This window comes from Emydura macquarii, unplaced genomic scaffold, assembly GCF_026122565.2.
Source record: "Emydura macquarii macquarii isolate MOO-44397 ecotype Brisbane River unplaced genomic scaffold, CSIRO-AGI_Emac_v2 contig_1002, whole genome shotgun sequence".
NCBI lineage: Eukaryota > Metazoa > Chordata > Testudines > Chelidae > Emydura > Emydura macquarii.
The window spans coordinates 1,587,740-1,601,104 of record NW_027131139.1 but is presented as its reverse complement, the minus strand read 5'-3'; the positions used below and the strand labels follow the sequence as shown (position 1 = coordinate 1,601,104).

The following is a 13,365-nucleotide window of genomic DNA, read 5'->3' as shown; positions in this document are numbered from 1 at the left end:
AATAAGGAGCCCAGAACGGAATAGAATACCTCAATATGAGTAGTCTTATTAATGCTGTGTAGAGAGGAATAGCCTCCTCCCTGGTCTCCTGAGAACCAAATTAGTGAGGCATTGTTAGCAGCTATTCAGTTAATGTTTCATTGCCTTTGCCACTTAAATCATTTCATTTTCTATGAAAAGCAAGAACTTTAATTATCAGATTTAAGTCCTTCACTATAAGGGTTCATCTGGTTTAGGAGAAGAAGCTGTGTTGGGTCAGTATTAGCTAATACATTATTTAACCACACCCAACCATGTTTACCCCAGTGTTAACACCTTTATAACTCAATAAGTTATACTGAGAACATCATGGTTAGATAGGAATTAGCTAACGTCAGCTAACTGAAATGTAACTGCAAACTTTTCCTAATTTAGGCAAACCATATGAGACTCATAGCTAACAATTTCTGTGAAGTGTTTCAATCATAATATTCAGCAGTGACCTCTGTCTGAAATCTGCCTGTGTGTCTTCTTTGCTAGGTGTCTTTCTTATAGTTTATGATCGAGAAACACCGATACTTCAAATTTAAGACATACAGAGATATTTATTAGAGAAGACATTGCTACCAGAGACTACTTTTGTCTCATTAAAGTACAAGTCTCTCAAAATGTAAGTTTTTCCTCATTTTCACCATTAAGTGCTTTCATATAACACCAAAGGAAGCTGACAGAGAAAGCACTGGTCTTACACAACTGTCTTACAGCACTGACAGTTAAGTGTTTAGTCAGTTGGATTAGAAGCAGGTACTCCTCATACCTTGGAAAGCATAAACACCCCATACCTCCACATCCTTAAGACAGATACAGAGAGCACTCAATGTTGGCATCTCCTCCCTGAACCTCTCTGGGCTCATGCTAGATCAAGCATCCAGCTGGAGCAATATGTACCAACAAAAAGTGTCAGCTGAACATGCTACTGGGTCTCTCTTACATGCAGAGTCAAGCACCTCATCCAACACTAGGCCATGAATGACAGTGATGACAAGGTGGGTGAGGTAACATCTTTTATTGGATCAACTTCTGTTGGTGAAAGAAACAAGCTTTTGTCTCACAGAGCTCTTCTTCTGGTCTAGGAAAGGAACTTAATGTCACAAATAAATGCAAGGCAGAACAGACTTAAGCAAAAAGAGTTAACACATGTTGCAAGAGACCATTCCAGGTGAAGTGGGCAGTTAACACCTTTGCGGTTATAGGACAAGGGTGGGTTAGTGGGTTACAGATTGTAGTAATGAGCCATAAATCGAGTGTCCATGATTTTTAGGCTTGTCTTTTGAAGGTAATATGCAGATTTCCTTTGAGGACAAGGACAGTCAGATATGGAGTGAGCATTTTGTGAAAAAATGTTCACCCACAGGTGCTATGGTGTTTTTGTTTGATCATTCTTCTGTGTGAGTTCATTCCAGAGTGTAGTGACTATCTTGTTTCATCAACATAGATAATGGAGCATTTAGTGCACTGAACGAGGTATACTTCATGTTGTGAGAGGCATGTGTAGGACCCCTGGATCTTGAAAAGTGTGTTGTATTGATCATAGTAGCAGTAGAGGTAGGTCTACAGATTTTGCATCTGCTATGGCAAGATCAGGTGCCACTTTCAGTTGGTGTGTCTTGTCCAGTGGGGAGCTTGCTTCTGATTAGCCTGAAGAGGTTGGGGGAGAGGAGGTTGATTAAGAGGTTACCTACCTTTCGTAACTGTTGTTCTTCGAGAGGTGTTGCTCATGTCCTTTCCAAGTCGGTGTATGTGTGCTGCGTGCCCAGTCATCGGAAGGCTCTTCCCTTAGCGCTACCCGTTGAGTTGTTCCAGTCATTCCCTAGAGTCTCGCAACTATGGCGCTATATATAAGGCCCCATTGCCCCGCCACCTCTTCGGTTCCTTCTTGCCAACTGGCTCAGACAGAGGGGTAAGCGGGTGGGGTCTTGGAATGGACATGAGCAACATCTGGAAGAATGAAAATTACAAAAAGGAGATAACCATTTTTTCTTCCAGTGCTTGCTCATGTCGATTCCATGCTTGGGAGTCGCCTACAAGCGCCCAGAGGAAGGATGAGAGCTCCTGGAATCACTGATTGAAGCACTGCTCTGCCGAATACTGCATCATCCATAGCTTTTTGGGTGATGGCATAATGTGAGGTGAACGTGTGGATCGATGACCAGGTTACATGCCCTACACGAGATCTGCAGGGCTGCACCAGGAACACTGCCGAGGAGCCCTGTGCCCTCATGGAGCATGCTGTCAGTGCTGGGGCTGGTCGCTTTTCAGCTCGTAGCAGGTCCTAATGCAGGACATGATCCACGATGAGATTCTCTAAGATGACACAGCATTCCGTCTGGTATTTCGTCTAGAGAATGGAGACTTCATTCCCTGCTATTGCCTTGTGGTTTAGGGAAGTATGTGTCTTGGCTTGTTTGGAACTGAAAGACCACCTTTGGGAGGCAGGCCGGATGGGACCTTGACATGCCCTTCTGTGGGCCTGGAATCGACTGCGCCGCTTCAGATGAGATGGAAGCTGAGAGCCCTTGTCTTGCACATGCACCGCTAATGTCTTTCACTGTCAATCTCACCATGAGCGAACACCCTGTGTCAGTTTTCTTGTGCCTCTTGCATGGCGCCGGTGAGTGGGAGCAGTGCCAGGACAACTCTGGTGCTGGTGAAGGGTTGTGCCTGGAGCCTCTGGGTGCTGAGGTTCTTTTTGGTGTCAACGGCTCCCTTATTGAGGACAGTGCATTCTGCACCAAGGTGCTGGGGTTCAACTGGTCCACTGATTGGGGGCGGAGAGCTGCCTCCATAAGTAGGTGCTTCAGTTTGACCCTTGTCTCCTTCTTAGTCTTGGGTCGGAAATCTCTACAAATTCTACACTGGCCTGTCTGATGTGATTTGCCTAGACACATCAAACAGGAGTCATGGGGAGGGGTGGGGGGGGGGGAGGGGGGACACACCCTTAGGCATAATCTTATAGCAAGACCCACATGGCTTAAATCCATGGGATCAAGACATGCCCCGACTCCGTAGAAGGGGAAGAAATAAAAGCGTTCCCCTCTCCCATTCACTTTAACTATTGATTTCTAAACTAATCTATTTACAGGTATCTGTGCTGCAAGATACAAGAAGGCTTACTGAAGCAAAAGAGCAGAGTAGCTCCAACAATTATCACAGGCAGTAAGAAGGAGCTGAAGTGGCGGCGGGTTGGCAGGGCCCTATATATGGCACCACGGACTGACCTGACAGGTACACTAGGGGAAAAGCCTTCAGATGACAATGCTTGCAGCATGCACACACCAACTTGGAATCAACATGAGCAAGCACTTGAAGAACGGTGCCAGTATTTAACTCAACTGTTGGATCTGGCCCTGTTGCTGGGTGAGGAGGTTCAGCAAGGGAGGAAGAGGGATTGGAGGGCAGATTTAGTGGTGGAGAAGGTCTGTGAACCAATATCGGCAGGACCAGGATGGGGCTATGAGTATGATTGTTCTCATAGGTACCCCGCAAAGCAAAACAGGACTGGGCATAAGAGGAACGGGCAGGAAGACGTAGTGGAAGCCCAGTGTCCATGGGAGGAGAAAAGCATCTCCTTGGAATTCCTGTCCAAGAGCTTCTCTGAAACAGAAGAGGGGAAGTTTGCTATTCTCAGTTGTAGCGAATAGGTCCCATCAGGAAGTAGCCCACTGCCAGAAAACGCTGTGAAGAGTTGAGTTGTGGAGTTCCCACTCCTGGCTGTAATGGAAAGCGAGACTGAGCATGTCTGCTAGGGCATTGTCCGTACCTGGTAGTTGGGTTGCCTGCAGTGTAATTTGTGTCGTAGGCCCCAGTTCCATAGTCAGATTGCTTTTCGGCAATGGGATAGAGATCTGACTCTGCCTTTTTTGTTCATATAAACCATCACTGTCGTGTTGTCTGTGAAGAGTTATACATATTTGCCTCAAAAGGAGTGGAAGGGGCACTGGACTTCCCTCAGCTCTCGGACATTGATATGCATTCTTGCCTCTCTGGGGGAATCACAGTCCTTGCGCTGCTTGGCCTTGAACATGGGCACTCCAGCCTCCGAGCAAGGCATTTATCATAAGGGTAATGTCCAGGGTGGGCTGGTAGAAGGGGGTTCCTGTCATAATTTTGGATGGGTCACACCACCATGACAAGGATGTGACCACCACTGGCGGGGGGGAGTATCTTTCTGTGTATCGTACACTGTTCTCAACCATTGCGGGAGGCATCTCATATGGAGTCAGGCAAATGGGGTAATGGAGGTGGATGCTGCCATGTGGCCCAGGAGTGAAAGGCAGTAGTGGACATGCAGACGTGGGATGGTTTTGTAATCGTGTCAATGGTTGTGAGCACGACAAACCGGTCCCTTGGTAGAAAGGTCTGTGCTGCTCAAGAATCCAACCTGGCTCCAATGAACGTGAGCCCTCTGGTAGAGACAAGGGTAGACTTGTGCTCATTGATGCATAGACTGATGCATATACTTGGCAAGAAGATCCCATAACATCTGAATGGTGTTGTTCGTGGGATGATAACACTAGGAGCCAATAGTCCAGATACGGGAAGAAGGAGTGGCCCAGGCGGCACATGTGCTTCAACAGTGGTGAAGACTTTGTGAATACAGAAGGCACAGTAGCTATCCCAAAAGGGAGGTCACAGAACTGGTAATGGGATTATCCCACCTTAAAAAAGGAATTTGTGGTGGGCAGGATGGATATCCACATGAAAGTATGCATCCTTCATATGGAGAGCCGCAAACCAGGCCCCACCTTGGAAGGAAGGGCTGATTTGAGGGAGTGTGACCATGCAGAATCGGAATTCGTAAATGAACTGGTTTAGGGCCCGGAGATCCAGTATGGGGCGAAGGTTCCCCCCCCCCTTCTTTGATATGAGGAAGCAGGGGGAGTAGAAGCCATGATTCCAGTAGTGAGATGGAACTCATTCCATGGCCCCTTTCTGGAGAAGTGTGTGTTTCCTTGTGTAGAAGGCACAGTTGGGTTGGATCTGCAAAGTTGTCCTGAGGTGGATGGCAGGAAACATGGCGCTTGAAGATGGTCCCACTCAGAGATCAGACGTCGTGCCTGTGCTTCTTGTGAGCACAATGGGTCTCGGTTGGCACCACCAGTGTCACTGTGGCTGGAGGTGCCGTCACTGTTGGTGCAGCTGGGCGTTCTGGCGTCTGTCGGTGTCACCACAGAGTGCGCATGTGGACACACTGCTTCCTCCATAAGGCGTTTCTTGAGCTTAAGTTCTCTCACCTCACTGGTTCTAAAGGAAGCATTAGTGCTCGTCACTCACCGAGAACGATCATGGGCATGAGACAGTTCTTGAACCCAGTTTGTATGGGAATAATCCTCCGGACAGGGTGGACCCGCCCCAGGGAGAGGAGAAATTGGAAACTATTGGGTTTCTTAACACACTAACTATACCTACAGGTATAAACACTAAAACTACACTAACAATTTTTTTTTTTTTTTTTTGGCTACGTAGCTTTCCAGAAGGAAAAGAGGAAAGTTCCAACTCTAGCCATGCAGCGATAAGAGAAAACCGAGGGGGCATCGACCGCACAGCCACATAAGATCTCGGACATGCCACATGCACAATGTGAGGCATGCATGTGGGTCAACAGACACTGCTCTGAACAGTTCCAGCTCTGGCGCATGCGCACCCAAGTCTGAAATCCACATAGGGACCAGAACTCAAAAAAAAAAAAAAAAAAAAAAAAAAATCCACATAGGGACCAGCCTGGAACTGCTAGAATCACCTCTAGAGCTTTTTATTTTAAAAAATGGTGTCACATTATCTATCCTTCAATCATCTGGTACAAAAGCTGATTTAAATGATAGGTTACATCGCGCACAGTTGGTGGTTCTGGAATTTCGTATTTGTGTTACTTCATAATTCTTGGGTGAATACTATCTGATCGTGGTGACTTATTACTATTTAATGTATCAATTTGTTCAAAACCTTCTTTACTGACAACTCAATCTGAGACAGTTCCTCAGATCTGTCTCCTAAAAAGAATGACTTGGGTATGGGGATCTCCTCCATAGTCTCTGCAATAAAGCCTGATGCAAAGTATTCATTCAGCTTCTCTGCAATGGCCTTGTCTTGTGTGCTCCTCTATCATCCAGTGGCCCCCCATTGACTGTTTGGCAGGGTTCCTGTTTCTGATGTACTTAATTTTTGCTGTGAGTTTGTGCCTTTAGCTAGTTGCTCTTCAAATTCCCTTAGCCTGCCTAATTATACTTTTATACATTGCTTGCCTATGTCATGCTCCTTTCTATTTTCTTCACTAGGAACTGACTTCCAATTTTTAAAGGATGCCTTTTTGCCTCTAACCTAACTGCTGTTTAACCATGGTGGCATTTTTTTTTTTTTGTTCCTCTTACTATTTTTTTAAATTTGAGGTATACGTTTAGTCTGAGCCTCTATTATGGTGTTTTTAAATAGTCTCCATGTGTTTTGCAGGCATCTCACCCTTGTGACTGCTCCTTTTAATTTCTGTTTAACTAGCTTCCTCATTTGTATGTGGTTCCCCTTTTTGAAGTTAAATGCTAGTATGGTGGGTTTCTTTGGCATCTTCCCCCCTACAAGGATGTTAAATTTAATTAAGTTATGGTCGCTAGTACCAAGTGGCTCAGCTATATCCATTTCTTGGCCCAGATCCTGTGTTCCATTTAGAACTAAACCAAGAATTGCCTCTCTCCTTGTGGGTCCTAGGACAAGTTGCTCCAAAAAGCATTTAATGTATCTAGAAATTTTATCACTACATCGTTCCTGCAGGTATCCTCATGTTGACTGGATGTAAGAGTTCCCTTTCTTTCAACTTCTCATACAGCAAGTGTTGCTGTTCAACATCCTTTGTCCATTGTTATTGCACTCTAAGCGAAGAAAAAGAGTGCTAAACGACCCCCAAAGGGGATAAGATGGTTGAGAGTGCCAGATATAGTTGTTGGCAGCTCTCGGGGTCGCTTCAGAAATATTTCTTAATTGGAGGTTGTAGCTGCAAGGTCAAAGCTTGCAAAAGAGGCCCCCAGGGCAAGATTTTGGCATATCCTCAGAGGCTCATAAGATAAGGCCTCTGAAAGTAGAACTGGGGGGACCTGTAGCATTGGGTGGATGGTAGGAGAAGAAATTTGCACTTTGAGGCAAGAGTATAGATGCCACGTGAGTAAAGCATGGCTCTGGATTCCTTGAGGAAATGCAGCGATTCATTGCTCTTTTGGTTAAAAAGAGCAATTCATCGAAGGAAGGTCTTCAACCGTGTTCTGTACCTCCCTCAGGAAACCAGAGGAATGGAGCCAAGACTCCCTATGCATAACTATGGCTGCAGTAGGGCCCTAGAAGAGGTATCTGCTGCCGACTGGAGGGCTGTTCTGGCTACCAGCTTCCCTTTAATAAGCACCTAAAAATGAGTCCAGTCGTGTTGTGGCAGGCTATCAGTAAATTCCTGGAACTTACCGTAATTCAAGAAGTTGTACTTGGCTAATAATGCCTGATAGTGTGAGATCCAGAATTGAAGGATCATGAATTGAAGGCTAGCTGAGAAAAATACCTTGTGTCCCAAAAGGTCCAAATATTTGTCCTCCCATCAGTAGGTGTAGATCGACGGTGTTGTTGCTTGGCTCATTCAGTCACCACCTGGACAACTAGGGTGTTTGGAGTAGGGTGCCATACTCCTTAACAGGAACATAATGCTTTTTGGCCTCTCTCGGGGTAGCTGTGCATGTGGCGGGGTGTGCCACACTGTCCTGGCAGGTTCGGAATAGTCTTGTTAACAGGCAGTGCAATCCTGGCTGATCCTGAAGTGTGGAGAATGTCAAGCAGCTTACACTGGGGGTCCTGGATTTCTTCCAGTGGAATTTGGCATTCCCTGCGACTCTCTGCAATAGTTCATGAAATTGCCTAAAGTAATCTGGAGGAAATGCTGCAGTCACTACTTCATCCAGTGATGAAGAGGGAAATCTTGTCCATCCTTTATTGCCTCAACCAGAAGTATAAGACAAGCCAGGTCGCATGCGCAGACCAATGGACACTACTTTCAAATTCTCTGACTCCGGGCACATGGTGCATGTGCGTAACTCCCAGTGGAATAAAACAGGGACCATCACTAGAAGAAGCAGTATAGCTATGCCAATGTAAGTTTTCAATGTAAAACAACCAAGATAAGAATTATTTCCATGTCCTTCCCCAGCATCAAAGTTACCCATTTCAATCTATCTGGGTCATTCACAAATCTTACTTAAGTCTCTTCTGAAGAGGATGGTCCAACTTCATGTAACAGATTTAAGTTATCCAGAGAAGCATGGTGCTCACCAAATCCTGATATCATTCATGAAATACTGTAACAGTGATTATCATGGCAAATAGACCTGCTGCACTGAATCCTTGTTACTTGACATGGTTGGGGGACAACCTACAGCATCATCTTCCACTTTCAAAGTTTTGCATAGAGGTTGAGAGAGTTTTGTACTAAACAAATGTCTTTCTTCAATGTGACTTTCTTAAGCTTTCCTGCCATTTCAACTGAGTGAGAGAGGTCACTGTGCTATACACATTCATTTCCATACTCTCCATAACGTAACAAAAAGGATGAAAACTGACATGTTGTTCAGCTCAGATTATACCAAATGGAAATATTCTTGATTAATATGATGGAACTTTCTCACAAGAAGCCAAAAGCCACAGAACTGATTTGCCATTGGTGTAATCTGAATATTCTGGAGTCCAGCTGAGTAGCTGATTTGTCCAGTCACTTGACCAGAAAACCCCCAGAACTACCTTCTGTCTCATGGAAAGAACACAAGCTTTCCCATGGAACAGAATGGGATAGAGGTTCCTTGGGAGGAGGGGGCAAGGGGGACGACAAAAATCTTAAGAACCCAATAAGATTTGTATTTGGTAGATTGGCAAGTGCTCAAAAGAAAGCAGCATTTCCCAGTAATGGCTGCAGCAGGGTAAGCATAAATTAAGATTTTACTATGCACTAAACCGCATTTTTACTATCCCCATTTTTTTCCCCACCATGCCAGAATCAAAGGCACATTACTAGACAGTTTAGCAGTCTCTAACGTGACTTTTTGCACCCATGAAATATTAATTGTCCTGCCTAGTAAAATGGTAATAACAGTTTATTCTACTATTTAGAACAGTGGTTCCCAATCTTTTTGGCTCAAGGGCCACAGATATTCTTACAATTCTGCAGGGCCACCAATCTCTGCCAGCAGCCCTCCCCCCATTCTCCCACTTCAGCCAGACAGAAGGAGTTCAGCAAGGAGGCTGCCTCCCTCCAAACTGATCACCCGTCCCCCTGGCTGCAATAGGGAAACTGCATGCGTCCTGTAATCCCATGCACTCCACCTGGGTCCCCTAGGCAGTGGCTCCCTTCTGCAGCCAGGGAGATGGGAGATCAGTGCTACCTTCCCCCTGGCTCCAGCAGGGACACCAGCATCTAGGGACCCAGGTGGAGTGCTCTGCTGTGCTCCCTCCTACAGCCAAGGGGAGGAGAACATTGATCTCCCGACCCCTTGGCTGCAACAAGGAACCTGCACTGGTCTTTTAGCCATGTGGCAACACACTCCACCTGGGTCCTTAGGTAGTAGTTCCCTTCTGCAGCCAGTGGGATGGGAGTGGCAGACCACTCTGAAAGCCCCTGCTGGCCACTTTTGGACCCCAGGCCACAGATTGGGAACCACTGGTTTAGAGTTTCTCTCTTGACAGTGGAATTTTTTTTTTCACACCAACATAAAAAAATCAGAGATGAGACAATTGCATTATTAATACAAGTAGACAACTTCAAACCTGCTTAAAAATCTTAAATAGATTAGCAGATAAAAGCGTAATTAAGAGGTCTGGGGAAACATTGCTGTGATACGATATACTATCCCTAACGGGCCAAGTACAGTTGCAGCTGTGACCAAGGAGAGAAGTCAAAAGGCTCCAAGCTGGGGAGACAAGGATTAATAAAGAGGTTCAGAGTCATCTAGGGCAGGGCCTGTTAGCCTTCAACCAACACAGCCTGGAGCAAATATTGAAACAGGAAGGCAGATGCTAATGCTGCTGGGAGTGGGGAGACCATCCTGTGTGGTGGGCCTTTGGGAAGGTTTGTACCACACCAGCAGGCAAAAGTTAGTGAAAAAACTAAGTATTTTTCTTTGATTTGTTCCCATGATGAGTATAGCCAGCCTGGAAAGACTTGCTCCAGTTCTTCCTTCTGTGTTTCTTTCATGTTTGTTTATGGTGGGATCATAGAATCATAGAGTTGGAAGGGACCTCAGGAGGTCATCTAGTCCAACCCCCTGCTCAAAAGCAGGGCTAACCTCAGCTAAATAATCTCAGCGAGGGATTTGTCAAGCCACAGCTTAAAAACCTCTAAAGATGGAGATTCCACCAACTCTCTAGGTAACCCATTCCAGTGCTTCACCTCCCTCCTAGTGAAAAATTTTCCTAATGTCCAACCTAGATCTCCCTCACTGCAACTTGAGACCGTTGCTCCTAGTTCTGTCATCTGCCACCACCGAGAACAGCCTAGCTCCATCCTCCCTGGAACCCCCTTTCAGGTAGTTGAAAGCTGCTATCAAATCCCCCCTCATTCTTCTCTTATGCAGACTAAACAAGCCTAGTTCCCTCAGTCTCTCCTCATAAGTCTTGTGCTCCAGCCCCCTAATCATTTTTGTTGCCCTCCACTGGACTCTCTCCAACTCGTCCACATCCTTTTTGTAGTGGGGGGCGCAAAACTGGACACAATACTCCAAATGCGGCCTCACCAATGCCGAATAGAGGAGAATAATCACTTCCCGCGATCTGCTGGCAATGCTCCTACTAATGCAGCCCAATATGCTATTAGCCTTCTTGAAAACCAGGACACACTGCTGACTCATATCCAGCTTCTTATCCACTGTTACTCCCAGGTCCTTTTCTGCAGAACTGCTGCCTAGCTCATCGGTCCCCAGTCTGTAGCTCTGCATGGGATTCTTCTGTCCAAAGTGCAGGACTCTGTGCTTGTCCTTGTTGAACCTCATGAGATTTATTTTGGCCCAATCCTCCAGTTTGTTTAGGTCCTTCTGGATCCTATCCCTACCTTCCAGGGTATCTACCACTCCCCCTAGCTTAGTGTCATATGCAAACTTGCTGAGGGTACAGTCCATCCCATCCTCTAGATCATTAATGAAGATGTTGAACAAAACCAGCCCTAGCACCGACCTCTGGGGCACTTTGCTTGTGACCGGCTGCCAGCTAGACATGGAGTCACTGATCCATGTATCCACTGATCCATGAATGTAGCCAGCCTAGAGAGAGATTCACATACACAGTGTTTTACTACAATTTACTCTTCAGACAAAAAGGCTAAACTGTTTAAGTTTAGTTTGTAACCTGCTAAAGATGTGTTAGGCTTGCCTTTCAGAGGGAAAAAGTCTGAACTATTTTGGCTTCTGTTTTCATCATGTTAAGACAGTCTTTCAAACTCATTCTACAGAACAGGAAGACTTCCAACTCTATGTTGCTGTTTTTTCAGCCTGCCATAAAGTACTCTGAAGGGACCTCTGCTCTGAGTACAGATGCAGAAAACAGGGAAGCAATGTGGCTGCAATGCATTAGGCTGGTCAGTGGAGGGTGCTGATGGGCTACACTGGAAAAAAAAAGTTACAAAAGGAACCTGTTGCTCTACCTTAAAGACCTGGGTGATTTATGCATATTGGGTGTTGTGGAAGGGAAAATAAGCAGAGGTGGTTGTGGGACACGTGAACAAATGGGGTTCCAAGAATGTCATCCTTGGAATCATGACAAGAGACAGTCAAATGAGTAAGGAGGGTTAGTTGTGAAGGACCTTGAAGGCTTGAATTTGAATTGGTGATGGAATGGGGAGCCAAACAGAGGATTCACAGGAAAGAGGTTGACATGGTCAGAATGATGGACCAAGGTGATCTCAGGAGCTCTGTGTTGAAAGGAGAGGCATGAAGCAGATATCAAGGAAACCAGAGAAATTGTGGGAGATAACAGGAGCCTGGATAAGAGTATGGACAGGAGAATCTTAGAAATGTTGTGAAAGCAGCAGCAGAATCTGAATAGTGCCTGGATGAGCTGGGTGAAATAGGACCCCACAGGTTATGGGTCTTTGACAGGGTGGATGGTGATGTGTTCAGTGACAATGTGGGGAGAATTTTGGCCATGTTAAGTTTAAGCAGACAGCAGGTATGAATTCTCAGGAATTTGAAAGGAAAATCTAAGGGAAACCAGAAGGACAAACATGATGGTTGGAAGAGAGGGAGATAGAGCAGCCAGTTGTAAATGGTCACTTTAATGCTGCTGCATGGTCCTGTCAAATTAAAAAGGCCAACCCCAGAATGACATGCTGGAGAAAGTTTCTGTAAGAAAAAAGTCATGCCCCGGGGAGTTGTTGGTATAAACTAAAAAGATATCAAAGAAGGTACTGCTTCTGTGTTGTGCACATCAGTTATCCTGAATAGCTTTAAAAGGAGGCACAGATGCCTGACTGGATCAAGAGGCAGACCAGGAATGAAAAGGTAGATCTGCAAGTCAGAACAGAAAAAGATGGTTGCTTACCTGTAGTAACTGTTGTTCTTCGAGATATATTGCTCATGTCCATTCCACCCTAGTGTGTGCGCGCCTACATACACGGTTACCGGAATTTTTTCCCTATTAGCAATATTGTAGGGCTGGTTGCATGACGCAGTATATGAGGCGCTTCTGGCCCCACATCCTTTCAGTTCCTTCTTGCCGACAACTCCAATGGCAGGGACAGGTCAGGTCAGGGAATGGACATGAGCAACACATCTTGAAGGACCACAGTTACTACAGGTAAGCAGCCGTCTTTTCTTCGAGTACTTGCTTGTGTCGATTCCATTCTAGGTGACTCACCAGTAGCGCTGTTGAAGGTAGGCTTGAAGTTCACGGATGTGCTGACTGTAAAACCGCTCTTCCAAAGCTGGTGTCATCCTGGAGTTTGCTGCCCTAGGGTATAGTGGGATGTAAAAGGTATGTACCGAGAACCAGGTAGCAGTTTTACAGATATCTTGTACTAGTACTTGCACTAGGAAGGCTGCTGATGAGGCTTGAGCCCTGGTGGCAACAAGTTCGCTCGCTCATAAGAAAGTTTGATACATGAAGATATCCATGAAAAGATCCTTTGAGAAGGAACAGATGATTCCTTCATTCTTTCCACCAGAGTGACAAAAAACTGGGAAGTCTTACGAAAGAGTCTAGTTCTGTCAATATAAAAGGCCAATGCTCCCCTAGCATTGAGGGTGTGCCATCCACCTTCCTCTCTTAGGATAGAGCATTGGTAAGAAAATGTCCTGGTCGTTATTGAATTGGGAGACAACTTTA

The 13,365-nt window shown here is 45.6% G+C and overlaps 1 protein-coding gene across 6 annotated transcripts in view; it reads right to left on the bottom strand.

The window, feature by feature from the left end:
- Window positions 1–13,365, bottom strand: part of BRD4 (bromodomain containing 4) — a 192,192-nt gene that overhangs the window by 92,099 nt on the left and 86,728 nt on the right. The window lies entirely within an intron of this gene.